The sequence below is a fragment of the Trichechus manatus genome, unplaced genomic scaffold (assembly GCF_000243295.1).
Source record: "Trichechus manatus latirostris isolate Lorelei unplaced genomic scaffold, TriManLat1.0 scaffold00048, whole genome shotgun sequence".
NCBI lineage: Eukaryota > Metazoa > Chordata > Mammalia > Sirenia > Trichechidae > Trichechus > Trichechus manatus.
This window is the reverse complement of record NW_004443984.1, coordinates 6219571-6228097: the sequence shown is the minus strand read 5'-3', so window position 1 is coordinate 6228097 and position 8527 is coordinate 6219571. Positions and strand designations below refer to the sequence as shown.

Genomic DNA, 8527 nt, shown 5'->3' with positions numbered 1-8527 from the left:
CTCCCCTCTTCAGTGCCCCTTCCTCACGATCCCACCCTCTCCTCCTCCTTCCCTACCGACTCATTCCCAGTCCCCCATGGCCCCGCCCCTCTGTCGGGGACACCCTCGGCCTCCATCTCTCACCTAGTCTCTCCAGTCTCCTTGCCTCACTCTACTCCAATCCCCACCGCTACCTTGCTCCACACACCGTTTCTCAGCCTAGGTTGTCTCTGCACGAGGCCAGGGCCGCCCACCTGCTCCTGTGCTGTGTCCCCAGCCACGTGCCCCATCTCCAGGGAGTGAGGGGCGTCAATCTGCTCGCAAGCTGTATGACTTTGGGAAAATTACTTTTCTTCTCGGAACCTCAGTTTCCACATCTGTAAAATGGGAAGCCTGATCCCTATTTGGTTTTGATGTTGCCAGGAAAGAACCGGTTGTTAAACCCATTGCCGTGCAGTCGATTCCAACTCATAGCGACCCTATAGGACAGAGTAGAACTGCCCCAAAGGGTTTCCACGGAGCGGCTGCTGGATTCAAACTGCCGACCTTTTGGTTAGCGGCCGAGCTCTTAACCACTGAGCCGCCAGGGCTCACTGTTGTCATTAGGTGCTGTCAAGTGGATTTTTGACTAATAGTGATACTATGTGACCCAGTAGAACTGCTCCATACAGTTATCTAGGCTGTAGCAGATCACCAGGTCCTTTCTCCCACCGAGCCACTTAGCAGATTCAAACCACCAACCTTTCAGTTAGCAGCCGAGCACTTAATCATTGCACCACCAGGGCTCCATCTGGAAAGAACCTAGCATAGCGCATACACCTGATAGGCACTCAGCAACACGCTCCCCTCTACCAGCCGTTACTCACACCTTCACTCATCCTGGGCTCAGTTGGTTACGTTCACCCTTTAATCCCACTTGCCATCCCCACCAGGCTAGAGACTCCCACTCCTTCCTATCCACTAGCCTTTGCTAGTGTTGTTGTTAGCAGCCGTGGAGTTGGCCCTCACTGGGATCCCATGCACAACAGAACAAAATGCTGCCTGGTCCTACTCCATCCCCTTGCCAGGCTATTGGCAAGCTTATAGTGACTGATTTTTGGAAGATCAGCAGGCCTTTCTTCCTGTCAGTCTTAGGCTGTTGGCAAGTTTATAGTGATCCATAGGGTTTTCATCAGCTGATTTTTGGAAGTAGATCACCAGGCCTTTCTTCCTATCCGTCTTAGTCTGGAAGCTCTGCTGAAACCTATGCAGCGTCATAGCAACACAAAAGCCTCCACTGACAGACGGGTTATGGCTGCACATGAGGTGCATTGGCCAGGAATCTAACCCACATCTCTGCAAGAAGGGCAAGAATTCTACCACTGAACCACCAATGCCCTCATCCTGGGAACCAGGATCCTCAGGTGGGTGAGGAAGCAGGTGAGGGATGGGGTTCAGGATAGAAATCTACTTAGGTTTAGTTCTGGAGCTGAGATCCTCTGGAAAAGATTCCTCCAGGTAAAAAATCAGAGAAGAGCTGTGGTGAAGAACATTGAGTTTGGAGTCAGACAGACCTGAATCCCAATCTTGGTTCTACTGTTGACCAGCTGTGTGCCATTGTGTTAACTGCTTGCTTCTCTAAGCCTGAATTTCCCTGTCTTAAAATGTTCTAATATCTTACCCCCTGAGGCTATTTAGAGGATTATATAGTTTGCATAGAAAAAAAAACTGGAACAATATATGCTAAAATATTACCAGTTGAGGACATTATTTTGCATTGGCAAATCTGCTGCAAAAGACCTCTTTAAAGTGTTGAAAAGCAAAGATGTCACTTTGAGGACTAAGGTGCACCTGACCTAAGCCATGATACTTTCACTCGCCTCATATACATGCAAAAGCTGGACAATGGATAAGGAAGACCAAAGAAGAATTGATGCCTTTGAATTATGGTGTTAGTGAAGAATATTGAGCATACCATGGACCGCCAGAAGAATGAACAAATCTGTCTTGGAGGAAGTACAGCCAGAGTGCTCCTTGGAAGTGATGATGGTGAGACTTTGTCTCACGTACTTTGGACACATTATCGGGGGGACCAGTTCCTGGAGAAGGACATCATGCCTGGTAAGTGTTATGGATTGAATTGTATCCCCCCAAAATGTGTGTTAACTAGGCTAGGCCATGATTCCCAGTATTGTGTGATTGTCCACCATTTTGTCATTTGATGTGATTTTGCTGTATGTTGTAAATCCTACTTCTACGATACTAATGAATGTGGTGCGATGAATTACTTTTGTGTGTGGCCTTTCTAGTCATGGTCTTGTGACTCCCACCCAGATGATTGGGTGGGGCTGTGCAAATAAGATGATTGTGGCCCACCAAGGGGATCGGTCAGTTTTGCCTTAAAAGAGAGCCGATTCCAGAACAGAGAGAGCCCACCACCATCAAAGGAGAGACCTGCAGCACAGACCTGTAGGAGACGGCACAGAGGGCTTCCCAGCTGACAGAGCGAGAAAGCTGAGTGCCTTTGGGCAGAGATTGCGGGCCAGGGAGACGTCTACGCCTGACCCACGTATTTGGGACTTGCCAGCATCCACAACTGAATGAGTCATTTCCTTTATATGGTTAGTGAGTTCTGTGAGACGTTGCAGAGAATTAGTGAACCCAAAGACAGGAGGGAGAGTACTGAGGGAAGAGGGAATAGTTGATGTTGGAGATGATGAAGCGGTACAGCAGCTTGGAAAAATTGGACATTTGGGACATCTTTAACCTCTGCCTCATAGGAACCAGGTTTGTGCTAATCCTTATAAAAGAAATTATTTGTTTAATGAGGCAGGGCTCAATCTACAAGATTAGGTTGTGTCTTAAATCAACCTCTTTTGAGATATAAAAGAGAGAAGCGAGCAGAGAGACAGGGGGACCTCATACCACCAAGAAACAAGAGCCAGGAGAATAGAGTGTCATTTGGACCCGGGATCCCGTGCTGAGAAGCTCCTTGACCAGGGAAGATTGATGACAAGGACCTTCCCTCAGAGCCGACACAGACAGAAAGCCTTCCCCTGGAGCTGGCGCCCTGAATTTGGACTTCTAGCCTCATAGAGTCTTGCAACATCAGCAAATGAAGGTCTGAAAAGTTTGACTCCATCCACGGCATTAAAGTCGACTCTACTTTGAGGAGGCGGCTCTTCTCCAGTCATATTTTGAGTGCCTTTCAACCTGAGCGGCTCATCTTCCAGCACTATATCAGACAATGTTCTGTTGCTATTCATAAGGTTTTCACTGGCTAGTTTTTTTCATAAGTAGACCACCAAGTCCTTCTTCCTAGTCTGTCTTCGTCTGGAAGCTCAGCTGAAACCTGTCCACCATGGGTGACCCTGCTGGTATTTGAATTTTACATTGTTGTTGTGTGCTGTCGAGTTAATTCCAACTCATAGTGACCCCAAAGGACAGAGTAGAACTGCCCCATAGGATTTTCCAGGCGGTAATCTTTACAGGAACAGATTGACAGGTCTTTATTCCTGCTAAGCTGCTGGTGGGTTTGAACCGTCATCCTTAGCAGCCAAGTGCTTAACCATTGTGCCCAAGGACTCCTTTGTTTTTGAACATTTTATTGTGGTTTAGGTGAAAGTTTACAGAGCAAATTAGTTTCCCAATCAACAATGTATACTACAGCTTGTTTTGTGACATTGGTTGCAAACCCCTGAATGTCAGTACTCTCCCCTCTTCCTCCTTGGATTCCCCGCATCCATTCGCCCAGCTTTCCTGCTGCTACCTTCCTTTTGAACTTTGCTTTTGGGCAAATACTGCCCTTTAAGTCTCATATAGTTGATTGTTCTGAGGTGTACATTCCTCACTGGTGTTTTTGTTCATTTTATAGGCCTGTCTGTTGTATGGCTAAGTCTGGTCTTATTTATGAGTTTGAATTTTGTTCTACATTTCTCTCCCACTCTGTCCATGACCTACCATTGTGGTCCAGTTCAGAGCGGTCGGTAGTGGTAGCTGGGCACCATCTAGTTCTTCTGGTCTCAGGCTAGTGGAGGCCGTGGTTCATGTGGGCCTTTAGTCCTTCGGACTAATTGTCTCCTTGAGTCTTTGGTTTTCCTCACTCTTCTTTGCTCTGGACCGGAAGAGACCAATTATTGTATCTTAGATGGCTGCTCACAAGCTTTTAAGATCCCAGTCACTGCTTACCAGGTAGGATATAGAACATTGTCTCTACAGATTATGATATGCCAATTGACCTGATGCCCCCTGAGACTATGGTCCCTAGCCCTCAAGCCCAGTATCTCAAACCCAGGAGGTATATGGTTATGGCTAAAAGTTGTCATGACTGTGTCCCTTGTGCACACTATTGCATACATGGGTATATTTGAAGCACGTACACGTATATATGTACATGGGTGTACTTCCCTATGCCTTCCCACCCTATTCAGCTTACATATCTACCTGTGTATCCACTCATATGTTATTGTTTTTATTACTGTTGTTGTAGGATTGTATATGTATCAGTATTTACCGTTGTTGCCTTTTACTCTTGCATATCTTTCAGTGTCTTCCTTTATCTTGATTATGTTGTACTGACTTCCCCCACATTTGTATTATCTCCCCCTTCTCCAAAGTTAGTACATGTCTAGCATCTAGTTAGTGAATTTCCCTCCCCCCACCCCCGTCACCATCCCTGGTAACCATCAAAGAATGTTCCTGTCTGCGTGAAAACCTTTTCTTGACTTTTTACCATAGTGGTCTCACACAATATTTGTCCTTTTGTGATTGACTAATTTCACTCAGCATAATGTCCTCCAGGCTCATCCCTGTTGTGAGATGTTTGGCAGATTTGTCATTATTCTTTAATGTTGCATAGTGTTCCATTGTGTGTATGTACCACAGTTTGTTTATCCATTCACAGACATTTAGGCTGTTTCCATCTTCTTGCTATTGTAAATAATGCTGCAGTGAACATGGGTGTGCATATGTCTATTTGTGTCATGGCTTTTATTTCTCTAGGATATATTCCTAGGAGTGAGATTGCTGGATCATATGGTATTTCTATTTCTCGCTTTTTTTTTTTTTTTTTTTTTTGACGTTTCAGATTTTATTTACAATTTAATTGAATGAGATCCATCTCTCCAGTCTAGCTTAATTTTCCTTAGCTATCAAATTATTTCGCCTTCTTGGCCTGAGGTCAGGAGAAATTAATAGGCAAGGTAAAAAGAGCTATGAATGAAGATGCATTATTATGATGTTGTCCCAAATGCATAAGAGATCTTTTCTGCTTGAAACAAAGACCCCAAGGCCTCCATTGCACTTTTATTTCAAGATAATATTTGGGACAATTGTCCAAAAGGGCCAATACTTCCCAGTTTAATCTGAGGTCATAATGGAACAAGTAACAAAACAGTATTCAGAATTTCAGTTTCTCACCCTTATCAAGACTCACTGCCTCCCATCATCAATATTTATTGAGCATTTATAGTGTACTAGGCACAACAGAACATACAGAAAACATTGTCCCTGCTCTTGAGGAGCTTACATTCTAAAAGAAAAAAAAAAATACACCTCTTTTAAAATGACATTTTTGTTTGGTGTTTTCTGCAAGGTACTGAGGAAATATTCTGCAGGGTGAGCTTTGGGTGTAACTTAGCCCCATCATTGTTTAGAGAATAGAGGAAGAGAAAGGATTTAAAGGCAGACAATGACAGACCATTCAGGATAGGTAGGGCTTACAAGGAGATAAACACAATCTCATCAACTAAGGAGATTTGCTGCAGTAAATAGGATGAGGGAAGTAGTTTGTAGGATGCAAGCAAAGGAAGCAGAGTCTCTTAGACATTGAGTGGCGCCAGAAAGATCATGCAGCCTTTTTCCAAGTACGCGGCCACCAAGTAGAAATGGTTGGTGACAAGACAGAAGAAGGCTAAAAAAGGAAGGTAATCCTGTATACCTGGCAAATAGAATAAAAGGATCAAAATGGAAAGCAGGCTATAAGAATATAAAGAAATTTTTAAAAACCAAAAGTGATTTGGAAGCACAAAACTTACAGTTAATGCTACCCAATGTCAAAATAAGCCAAGAACATGGTGGCTTCCTAAGTTACAAAATGCCATATACCAAAAATTTAAATGGAACACATTACTTTTTTCTCTTCAATCTCCCTCCAAAAATGGAAACTAATTTTTTTGAGATGGGGAAGAGGAAAGAATGGGTCATGGTTGGCAACAGTAGTAGTTAAATTAGTAGTATTTTTGTCATTATGATAAACTTTGTATTTAAACTTGGTAAAAGCCCATTAGCTGCCAAGAAGGAATAAAGTAATCAATTTCCAAAGATGTACAATTTCCTTTAGAAAAGTTTCAGAACCAAAAAACTGATTTACATGAAAACCTGTAGAGAAAGTAACTGAAAAGTCCATTCATAAAACTTTTATTCCACTTACATCAACTTAATACATGTTCTTAACAATTATGCTTGGATTGTTCATGAAAATTTCCTAAGACATTATACAAAGCTAGCCATCATCTCAAGTTATTTCCCTGTTAATGATTTTTACAGCGCATGCTTGTTAAGGAAGAATAAAAAAAAAAAAATCACAAAAGCAAAAATCCTAAAAAAAGTTAAATACATGGGTTTTTGGTTTTACTGCTGTGCTTGATATACATGATATAATGAATATCAAGCAATTCATTTTTACTTTACTTGTACATTTGTTCTTAGGTTGCCTAAAACATTTAAATACAAATAAAATGAGTGTAGCAAAAATAATGAAAGCAAACAGCAGGTAACTTTACAAATAACAGAATGTGAACCATTTCTGCCCTTCTCCAGAGTAAATTGGGTCACAACTTTGTCTAACGGAACACTTCCGCAGCTGTAGTCAAAGGTGTGCACATTGAAATTGTGTATTCCATAGATACACATGGTTCAACATGTACTATCCATGGGATATCTATTTCTACCACAGCCTTGTAAGTGCTCCAAACCTTAAAGTACCCACAATAACTACACATGTGACTGGAACCAACTATCCCTTTATTCCCCACCAGGACAAACCAATATATAGGCAGTTTTCTTTGCTTAGAAATGGAAGCAGTTTTAACACTGGCCCTTGTGAAGCCACAATGTACCAAAAGTACTATGCCAAACGTTTATAACTTGTATAAAAATTCCACATCCCCATATTGAACATCTCAAGATGAAAACAGGTAACTCACTGTGTTAACTGGCTCTACTCCCCTAATATTAAACATAAAAACCACATGGGAAATACAGAAATTCAAATAGAAGTGACATAAACCTGTCATAAATCGTAAACAAAAAACTATTTGTGGGACAGCATGGATGACAAATGGTCTACTGTGTCAATTTTAGAATGAAGCAGACAAAAGTGGGAAGGCTGGTCAATTTTCCCCTCCTTCTCCTGCTTCAGCTTTGTCTCCTTGGGTATCCAATGTCCATAATGTCAAGTTGTCTCTCAGTAACTGCATTATTAGCGTGCTGTCTTTGTATGACTCTTCACTTAATGTATCAGGTTCAACAATGGCTTCATCAAAGGTTGTCTTTGCAAGAGAGCAGGCTTTCTCCGGGGAGTTCAGAATCTCATAATAGAACACAGAGAAGTTAAGGCCAGACACAATCTGATAGGATGCGTTGGTTGCATTTCCTTTTTGCTGATCTCAAAAGCTTCTTGGTATGCTTGTTATGACTGATCCACAGTCTCTTTCTTGTCATCACCAGCAGCAACCTCAGCCAAGTAATGGTAGTACTCTCCTTTCATTTTCAAGTAGAAGACTTTGCTCTCTACTTGTGAAGCACTGGGGATCAAGAACTTTTCCAAAAGAGACAGTACATCATTGTAGATATCTCTTAGGTAGGTCTCAATCTTCTCTCTGTATTCTCGAGCCATCTGCTGTTTTTTCTCAGCACCCTCCAAGATGACCTACAGGCTCCTACAACATTTTTATAAGCAACTGAGAGAAGATTCCTCTCCTCATTGGATAATTTGGCTCCTTGCTCAGTTACAGACTTCATGCAGGCTGCCATGTCATCATATCGTTCAGCCTGCTCGGCCAGTTTGGCCTTTTGCACCAGCTCATTTTTATCCATGACTGGATGTTCTGTGTCCGGAGTGCGTGGCGGCGGACAGATGGGGGTTCAGCAGTCACTGGGCGGCGGCAGCGGCAAGGCTCTATTTCTCGCTTTTTGAGGAAGCGCCATATCATTTTCCATAGTGGTTGTACCATTTTACATTCCCACCAGCAGTGTATGAGAGTTCCAATCTCCCCACAGCCTCTTCAGCATTTGTCGTTTTCTGTTTTTTTGATCAATGCACTTATTACCAGTGTGAGATGGTATCTCATTGTAGTTTTGATTTGCATCTCTGCAATGGCTAATGATCTCGAGCATTTCTTCATGCATTTGTTGGCTGCCTGGATGCCTTCTTTGGTGAAGTGTCTATTCATGTCCTTTGCCCATTTTTTAATTGGGTTATTTGTCTTTTTGTTTTTGAGTTGTCAGAATTTTCTATAAATTTTAGAGATTAGACCCTTGTCAGACATGTCATAGCCAAAAAATTTTT

At 42.5% G+C, this 8527-nt stretch overlaps 1 pseudogene; it reads right to left on the bottom strand.

Annotated features, from left to right (window-relative positions):
- Nucleotides 1-7175: 7175 nt before the first annotated feature.
- LOC101357797 (14-3-3 protein zeta/delta pseudogene) lies at nt 7176-8085 on the bottom strand (annotated as a pseudogene).
- Between the last annotated feature and the right edge of the window lie 442 nt (nt 8086-8527).